The sequence below is a fragment of the Acartia tonsa genome, chromosome 15 (genome assembly GCF_053477335.1).
Source record: "Acartia tonsa isolate MP-2025a chromosome 15, ASM5347733v1, whole genome shotgun sequence".
Classification (NCBI taxonomy): Eukaryota; Metazoa; Arthropoda; class Copepoda; order Calanoida; family Acartiidae; genus Acartia; species Acartia tonsa.
In genome coordinates, this window is record NC_137274.1 from 411,501 (window position 1) to 417,500 (window position 6,000).

General features: G+C 41.8%; 28 non-coding genes across 28 annotated transcripts; 17 read left to right on the forward strand and 11 right to left on the reverse strand.

Moving 5' to 3' along the window:
• Window positions 1-404: 404 nt before the first annotated feature.
• Window positions 405-523, reverse strand: LOC145308258 (5S ribosomal RNA). The gene has a single exon (XR_013876100.1). It is a non-coding gene; the product is annotated as a 5S ribosomal RNA (ribosomal RNA).
• A 200-nt stretch (window positions 524-723) lies between these two features.
• Window positions 724-796, forward strand: TRNAK-UUU (transfer RNA lysine (anticodon UUU)). The gene has a single exon. It is a non-coding gene; the product is annotated as a tRNA-Lys (tRNA).
• Window positions 797-871: 75 nt separating this feature from the next.
• On the forward strand, window positions 872-943 carry TRNAD-GUC (transfer RNA aspartic acid (anticodon GUC)). The gene has a single exon. It is a non-coding gene; the product is annotated as a tRNA-Asp (tRNA).
• A 90-nt stretch (window positions 944-1,033) lies between these two features.
• Window positions 1,034-1,107, reverse strand: TRNAI-AAU (transfer RNA isoleucine (anticodon AAU)). Its single transcript has one exon. It is a non-coding gene; the product is annotated as a tRNA-Ile (tRNA).
• A 137-nt stretch (window positions 1,108-1,244) lies between these two features.
• Window positions 1,245-1,317, forward strand: TRNAR-UCU (transfer RNA arginine (anticodon UCU)). The gene has a single exon. It is a non-coding gene; the product is annotated as a tRNA-Arg (tRNA).
• Window positions 1,318-1,393: 76 nt separating this feature from the next.
• TRNAL-CAA (transfer RNA leucine (anticodon CAA)) lies at window positions 1,394-1,516 on the forward strand. The gene is made up of 2 exons: window positions 1,394-1,431; window positions 1,472-1,516. It is a non-coding gene; the product is annotated as a tRNA-Leu (tRNA).
• Window positions 1,517-1,562: 46 nt separating this feature from the next.
• TRNAM-CAU (transfer RNA methionine (anticodon CAU)) lies at window positions 1,563-1,635 on the reverse strand. Its single transcript has one exon. It is a non-coding gene; the product is annotated as a tRNA-Met (tRNA).
• A 71-nt stretch (window positions 1,636-1,706) lies between these two features.
• Window positions 1,707-1,778, reverse strand: TRNAG-UCC (transfer RNA glycine (anticodon UCC)). Its single transcript has one exon. It is a non-coding gene; the product is annotated as a tRNA-Gly (tRNA).
• A 132-nt stretch (window positions 1,779-1,910) lies between these two features.
• Window positions 1,911-1,983, forward strand: TRNAV-AAC (transfer RNA valine (anticodon AAC)). Its single transcript has one exon. It is a non-coding gene; the product is annotated as a tRNA-Val (tRNA).
• Window positions 1,984-1,986: 3 nt separating this feature from the next.
• Window positions 1,987-2,058, forward strand: TRNAE-UUC (transfer RNA glutamic acid (anticodon UUC)). The gene has a single exon. It is a non-coding gene; the product is annotated as a tRNA-Glu (tRNA).
• A 103-nt stretch (window positions 2,059-2,161) lies between these two features.
• TRNAS-GCU (transfer RNA serine (anticodon GCU)) lies at window positions 2,162-2,243 on the forward strand. Its single transcript has one exon. It is a non-coding gene; the product is annotated as a tRNA-Ser (tRNA).
• An 89-nt stretch (window positions 2,244-2,332) lies between these two features.
• On the forward strand, window positions 2,333-2,416 carry TRNAL-UAA (transfer RNA leucine (anticodon UAA)). Its single transcript has one exon. It is a non-coding gene; the product is annotated as a tRNA-Leu (tRNA).
• A 111-nt stretch (window positions 2,417-2,527) lies between these two features.
• TRNAS-UGA (transfer RNA serine (anticodon UGA)) lies at window positions 2,528-2,609 on the reverse strand. The gene has a single exon. It is a non-coding gene; the product is annotated as a tRNA-Ser (tRNA).
• Window positions 2,610-2,717: 108 nt separating this feature from the next.
• TRNAP-CGG (transfer RNA proline (anticodon CGG)) lies at window positions 2,718-2,790 on the forward strand. Its single transcript has one exon. It is a non-coding gene; the product is annotated as a tRNA-Pro (tRNA).
• A 44-nt stretch (window positions 2,791-2,834) lies between these two features.
• TRNAA-CGC (transfer RNA alanine (anticodon CGC)) lies at window positions 2,835-2,907 on the reverse strand. Its single transcript has one exon. It is a non-coding gene; the product is annotated as a tRNA-Ala (tRNA).
• Window positions 2,908-3,048: 141 nt separating this feature from the next.
• TRNAW-CCA (transfer RNA tryptophan (anticodon CCA)) lies at window positions 3,049-3,120 on the forward strand. Its single transcript has one exon. It is a non-coding gene; the product is annotated as a tRNA-Trp (tRNA).
• Window positions 3,121-3,191: 71 nt separating this feature from the next.
• On the forward strand, window positions 3,192-3,298 carry LOC145308175 (U6 spliceosomal RNA). Its single transcript, XR_013876016.1, has one exon. It is a non-coding gene; the product is annotated as a U6 spliceosomal RNA (small nuclear RNA).
• Window positions 3,299-3,391: 93 nt separating this feature from the next.
• TRNAA-UGC (transfer RNA alanine (anticodon UGC)) lies at window positions 3,392-3,463 on the reverse strand. Its single transcript has one exon. It is a non-coding gene; the product is annotated as a tRNA-Ala (tRNA).
• A 147-nt stretch (window positions 3,464-3,610) lies between these two features.
• On the forward strand, window positions 3,611-3,682 carry TRNAT-UGU (transfer RNA threonine (anticodon UGU)). The gene has a single exon. It is a non-coding gene; the product is annotated as a tRNA-Thr (tRNA).
• Window positions 3,683-3,811: 129 nt separating this feature from the next.
• Window positions 3,812-3,891, forward strand: TRNAL-UAG (transfer RNA leucine (anticodon UAG)). The gene has a single exon. It is a non-coding gene; the product is annotated as a tRNA-Leu (tRNA).
• A 509-nt stretch (window positions 3,892-4,400) lies between these two features.
• Window positions 4,401-4,490, reverse strand: TRNAI-UAU (transfer RNA isoleucine (anticodon UAU)). Its single transcript is given in 2 exon segments — window positions 4,401-4,436; window positions 4,453-4,490. It is a non-coding gene; the product is annotated as a tRNA-Ile (tRNA).
• Window positions 4,491-4,584: 94 nt separating this feature from the next.
• TRNAR-CCU (transfer RNA arginine (anticodon CCU)) lies at window positions 4,585-4,657 on the reverse strand. Its single transcript has one exon. It is a non-coding gene; the product is annotated as a tRNA-Arg (tRNA).
• Window positions 4,658-4,780: 123 nt separating this feature from the next.
• Window positions 4,781-4,852, reverse strand: TRNAE-CUC (transfer RNA glutamic acid (anticodon CUC)). The gene has a single exon. It is a non-coding gene; the product is annotated as a tRNA-Glu (tRNA).
• A 456-nt stretch (window positions 4,853-5,308) lies between these two features.
• On the forward strand, window positions 5,309-5,382 carry TRNAN-GUU (transfer RNA asparagine (anticodon GUU)). Its single transcript has one exon. It is a non-coding gene; the product is annotated as a tRNA-Asn (tRNA).
• Window positions 5,383-5,433: 51 nt separating this feature from the next.
• Window positions 5,434-5,506, reverse strand: TRNAR-ACG (transfer RNA arginine (anticodon ACG)). The gene has a single exon. It is a non-coding gene; the product is annotated as a tRNA-Arg (tRNA).
• Window positions 5,507-5,591: 85 nt separating this feature from the next.
• On the forward strand, window positions 5,592-5,664 carry TRNAV-CAC (transfer RNA valine (anticodon CAC)). The gene has a single exon. It is a non-coding gene; the product is annotated as a tRNA-Val (tRNA).
• Window positions 5,665-5,739: 75 nt separating this feature from the next.
• Window positions 5,740-5,811, forward strand: TRNAQ-CUG (transfer RNA glutamine (anticodon CUG)). The gene has a single exon. It is a non-coding gene; the product is annotated as a tRNA-Gln (tRNA).
• Window positions 5,812-5,882: 71 nt separating this feature from the next.
• Window positions 5,883-5,955, forward strand: TRNAF-GAA (transfer RNA phenylalanine (anticodon GAA)). Its single transcript has one exon. It is a non-coding gene; the product is annotated as a tRNA-Phe (tRNA).
• Window positions 5,956-6,000: the final 45 nt, after the last annotated feature.

A 6,000-nucleotide genomic window follows, 5' to 3' on the forward strand; every position in this document is an offset into this window, starting at 1 on the left:
TTAGCTTGGTCGTTTTAGACAATGATGTAAAGTTACTTGGACAATCATATATTTTTGATATTTGTTAAAGGTCCGACCGGAAAAGTTAATTTTCATAAAATACAAGCACGAAGTAACTAAAATATTAATCCAAATAGGTATGTGTAATACTAAAAGATATCATTTTATCGAACATTAATAGTTGTCAACTTAAAACTTATGCCTTAACACGGAGAAAACAAATCCTAACTGGGAACTAAATAGAGCTGCCATCTGGTGACAAAAACAGTAACTACATATTATATCATAGTGGTTGCATTGTATAAGGGCTTTAGGTGTAAAAAATGAACATAAGCAGTTGTCTGGTTTACATTTCTCAGACTTTGTTTTTTTTTTCTCAACTTATAAAAAAGGATGAAAAGATTTGCCTACGACACCAAGTATTCCCAGGCGGTCACCCATCCAAGTACTAACTTGGCCCAATGTTGCTTAACTTCAGTGATCGGACGAGAACTGGTGCTTTCAACATGGTATGGCCGTAGACATTTGACCATGGAAAATGTGACTTATACTAAATGCAAAATGCTACAATACAGGAAAATTATGGAGGGATGATTTATTCTATACAACTCAGGTTGCACTTAACCAAAAATAAACAGAGAGAAAACCAAGCCTACCATGAACTAAAATGCTGCTGCCATCTGGTGAGACAATTTTGTTACTGTAATTTTAAATTAGCATGATGCCCGGGTAGCTCAGTCGGTAGAGCGTTAGGCTTTTAACCTAACGGTCCAGGGTTCGAGCCCCTGCTCGGGCGCTCCCATCTTTTGTTCAAGTCTCCAATCAGTGTGGTACGTACGTAGTGACTAGAAAATGGCTGATTTATAAGAATTCCTCGATAGTCTAGTGGTGAGGATCTCCGCCTGTCACGTGGAAGGCCCGGGTTCGATTCCCGGTCGGGGAGAGATAACTTTTTCAACCTTGTGAAATTTCTTTTTTTTTCCATTAAATATTTCCGCCACTGCAAACTGTTCAATTTGGTAAAAGTATTATCTGGCCCGTAGGGGGATCGAACCCGTGACCTTCGCGTTATTAGCACGACGCTCTAACCAACTGAGCTAACGGGCCTGACTGATATGATGTGTATAAGTATAAGCACAATACAAAAACTACATACTTTTTTTCTTCTCTACTTGATTTTCTTTTTCTTGCCTTCCATAATGTTTTCTGTCAACAAATGCTACTATTTTCTTTTCTCTAACCAAGTCCCATTAGCGCAGAGGATAGCGCGTTGGACTTCTAATCCAAAGGTCCTGGGTTCGATCCCCAGATGGGATGCTAACATTGCATTTTGGCTAACCTTTTTGGCTTATCAAAACATGGGATTTCTTAATCCGTGAACACTATATTAACAGTCAGGATGGCCGAGTGGTCTAAGGCGCCAGACTCAAGGACAACTTCCTTGCTCTCTGATAGAGAGTGGTTGTGAGAATTCTGGTCCTCGATGAGGGCGTGGGTTCGAATCCCACTTCTGACAAAACTATTTTTTCAAAACACAACCAGGAGATGAAAAAGTGTTTGCCTGCCCCCGGTGAGGCTCGAACTCACGGCCTTCAGATTATGAGACTGACGCGCTGCCTACTGCGCTACGGAGGCTTGTTGGCAGTGTAGGATTACTACACTTTTTAAATGTACAAAAATGTACTCCTAGGCAACACAGATGAAAATGCGTCAGCCGGGAATCGAACCCGGGTCAACTGCTTGGAAGGCAGCTATGCTCACCACTATACCACTGACGCTTATTGTACAGAACTATAATGTACTCAAAAGTGAAAACCACAAATACATTTTTGCCTAGTAACTAGCACACTTTAGTCAGGAGTTTAAAGAAAAAAATTATGGCAATAAAGCTGTCTATCTGATTGTAACAAGTTTCCGTGGTGTAGCGGTTATCACATCTGCCTAACACGCAGAAGGTCTCCGGTTCGATCCCGGACGGAAACAGAATCCCACGTGGTCTAACGGCTAGGATATCTGGCTTTCACCCAGGAGGCCCGGGTTCAACTCCCGGCGTGGGAAGTCTTTTGACACGAGTGATGCAATATATACTTTGTTGTTTTTGTGTTTGTTGTTGTTGTTGTTATGTATGCTTTGCAAGTAATGTAGGTTAACTTCTTTCACAGACGAGGTGGCCGATTGGTTAAGGCGTTGGACTGCTAATCCAATGGGCTCTGCCCGCGTGGGTTCGAATCCCATCTTCGTCGCGAGAATTATTTTGTGGAGCTTTGCTAAATCAGTGCTTGTCAGTCGTGATTTCATGCGTTTTGCAATGAGTGCCGCATTGTGGTAACCTGTCAGGTTGGCCGAGTGGTCTAAGGCGTGAGATTTAAGCTCTCATAATCGTAAGATTGCGTGGGTTCGAACCCCACACCTGACAAAAGTCTTATTTTAACACTATACCAGGAAGGCCATGTGAGTTGCAAGGTAACTTTCTGGTTTTGCAAAAAAAAAATGAATAAAACACTAGAAACTAACAAAATCTGTAATTCGCAGCCGGCAGGATTCGAACCTGCGCGGGGAAACCCCATTGGATTTCAAGTCCAACGCCTTAACCACTCGGCCACGACTGCTGGCTCTGACGGACGGCCATCCATCAATCCAGGATCACAGCTGGAAGCAATCGGCAGGTAAATTGATGAATTACAGGCTGCTACTGACAGTTAACAGGGCACAAGCCAGGCTTGATGGTCTAGGCGGCATGATTCTCGCTTCGGGTGCGAGAGGTCCCGGGTTCAACTCCCGGTCAAGCCCATGGTTTTGCCTAATACTTTTGAAAATTGAAAAGAAAAAAAATTTGGAGTCGTCGGGATTTGAACCCGAGACCTTCTAAATGCGAATCAGACGCTCTACCAGCTGAGCTACGACCCCTGGTCTCCATCATAGGGGCCGGACGAAAGCAGCGCCTTTTTTCTATTGGTCGCTTGCATTGTATAGTGGATAGAAAAAAGGGAAAAAAAAGACTTTCCTTTAGTTTCGCATGAATTCAAAGTTGCAGCAATTCTAACATCTGACTCTGTGGCGCAACGGTAGCGCGTCTGACTCCAGATCAGAAGGCTGCGTGTTCAAATCACGTCAGGGTCAACAGAATTGTTTTTTTGCAATTTGTGTAACAAATGCTGATCTTTATAGACAACTAAATTCTATTCTCAAATGTACTTGCTTCGGCAGTACATATACTAAAATTGGAACGATACAGAGAAGATTAGCATGGCCCCTGCGCAAGGATGACACGCAAAATCGTGAAGCGTTCCACATTTTTGTGTCCGCATAACCCCATACAAATATTTTTTCACTAAAGTACTCATTTTGAACAACAGACAACTTCAAAGAAATAACAAAAATCATTGATAATTGGAGATGCCGGGGATCGAACCCGGGGCCTCATACATGCAAAGCATGCGCTCTACCACTGAGCTACATCCCCCTGTTGAATGCATGAGCTGACTAATACTCAACTGAATCCTTTAGCAATTTCAAAGTCTTTAACACAAGGTGCAAACCGCAATAGCTTAGGTTAGGTTAGGTTAGGCTAGGTTAGGCTAGGTTTAAATTGTGCAACGTGAACAGGCAAGCCTCTATAGCTCAGTGGCAGAGCACTGGTCTTGTAAACCAGGGGTCGAGAGTTCAATCCTCTCTGGAGGCAGTTAATTTTGTAAAATCACTCACTGGAAAAACAATTTTTTTTTAGGTGTTTGATGCTTTTACACAGTAAGGCTGAAAAAAAAAAACTTAGGAAACAATTTTTCTTATTCGCACAACTACCAGCACAACAGGCAGTTTGGCCGAGTGGTCTAAGGCGCTGGTTTTAGGCACCAGTCCGCAAGGGCGTGGGTTCGAATCCCACAGCTGTCAAAAATTTATTTTAGTAATAACTCGGTTACTATGAATTACAATTACAATTTAGTATCCTTCTGCCTTTCTAGATCAGATAAGATTCATCATTCTTGAGTGTACATACATAAACAATGAAATCAAAAGTTTCAAAGATTTTTACAAAACACATTGGAGGATTTTTCATGGCATAATTTAAATCACAAATCTTTATACATTTATATGGTTATTCAGTCAATTTTATTGAATTTGTTATTAACTTGATAGATTTAAAACAGTAGTAAAAAGAAAATACCAATCTATCTATATTCTTTAACAAACTTTTTTCCTTGATTGATTGTTGGTTAGTAAAGCATAGTTACAAAAAAAAATTAAAATCGAACCACAGTACCTGTATTTGATATTATGAGGTACTGCTAGAGAATATTTTAGTATTTTGGTAAGATAAAATGCTTTGTTTAAGTAAAAAAAAATATATTTTTGCTCTTTTCGTGGAAGACCCTGCCAGGTTTAAGGGTTGAAAAAGTGCTTGCTCTAGGTGAGGCTCGAACTCACAACCCCGGCATAACTTGTTGTACTGTCTATAAGTACCGTGAGCTAACCGATTGCGCCACTAGAGCAGCTTGCTTTCACTCTCCATATTTGCTACTACACTGCCTTCAAGAAACCTTGGAAGCACTGCAACCAAAACAACTTTTGCTAAAAAGATAATGTTACCCACGGCGAGACTCGAACTCGCAATCTTCGGTTTAGGAGACCGACGCCTTATCCATTAGGCCACGCAGGCTTGGTGTCACCCTGGCTGAAAAGTAAAAACTTAGAAATATCCAATTCTCTATCTTTTTTATCTCCTTTTTTTTTGGATCGGGGATGTTGATATAATTACTTGGGGGTTCGACAAAATGTATTTTTCCGTTACCGGGAATCGAACCCGGGCCTGCTGGGTGAGAGCCAGCTATCCTAACCACTAGACCATAACGGAAGCTGGCGTAATTACACCCAAAATTAAACATGAAAAAATTAAAAAATTGCAATTCAACTGGTACATTGTGACAGAAATTGATATGATTGTTGACTGGAACCGTGGCGAAGTTCTGTAATCCTGCTACTGGGAGGTCAGAGTTTGGGATGGTTTGAGGCAGGGAACGCCTGGTTACCATTGAAACACGTTGAATTGGCGTCCGCACTAAGCCTGGCATCAACATGGCCACCTAGGAGGAGTCCTAGGTGATCAGGTTGCTTAATGAGGGGCGGATTGGGCCAGAGGGGAAACCCAGCAGCCAAGAGTTTCCGTGTCGGTCAGTAGTCGGACCGCGCTAATGAGTGTTCGGTGGTAATGAGCCCTACCAACATAAGTAAACCAATCTTTTTTTGTTTTTATATTTTAAGGCTTCATAGAATAATATTAAAAATAATGTAATATTATTAACTTGTATTAGCCTCCGTGGCGCAATCGGCTAGCGCGTTCGGCTGTTAACCGAAAGGTTGGTGGTTCGAGCCCACCCGGGGGCGACTTATTTTTTAGCAATTTTCTTTAATAGCCAAACGAATCTTTAAAATTTTCGATCTCGGCAGGATTCGAACCTGCAATCTTCTGATCCGTAGTCAGACGCGTTATCCGTTGCGCCACGAGACCTGGCTTAACTTAGTGACGTGGCTTTGTAGTTGCACATTTTATGTCTGTTTGTTATGTATCTTGGCTTGGTTTCTTGGTTGACAATGGTTCCTTAGTGTAGTGGTTATCACGTGTCCTTCACACGGACAAGGTCGCCGGTTCGATCCCGGCAGGAACCAATACATAAGGTTTTTTTTCTTTTCTCTTTATACAAAATAATTTTTTGTACCCTTTGGAGTTTAGATCTGCATCAAGGTCCTATGGTGTAATGGTTAGCACTCTGGACTCTGAATCCAGCGATCCGAGTTCAAATCTCGGTAGGACCTGAACTTTTTAGAGCCATGTAAAAGTGATCTTTTTTCCATGTTGACCAAGATAAGCAACATCATTTTAACTAGCCGTGATAGCTCAGTTGGGAGAGCGTTAGACTGAAGATCTAAAGGTCCCCGGTTTGATCCCGGGTCGCGGCATTTTTGCAAATCTTTACCCTATGTATGTGTAGCCATGGATAGTAG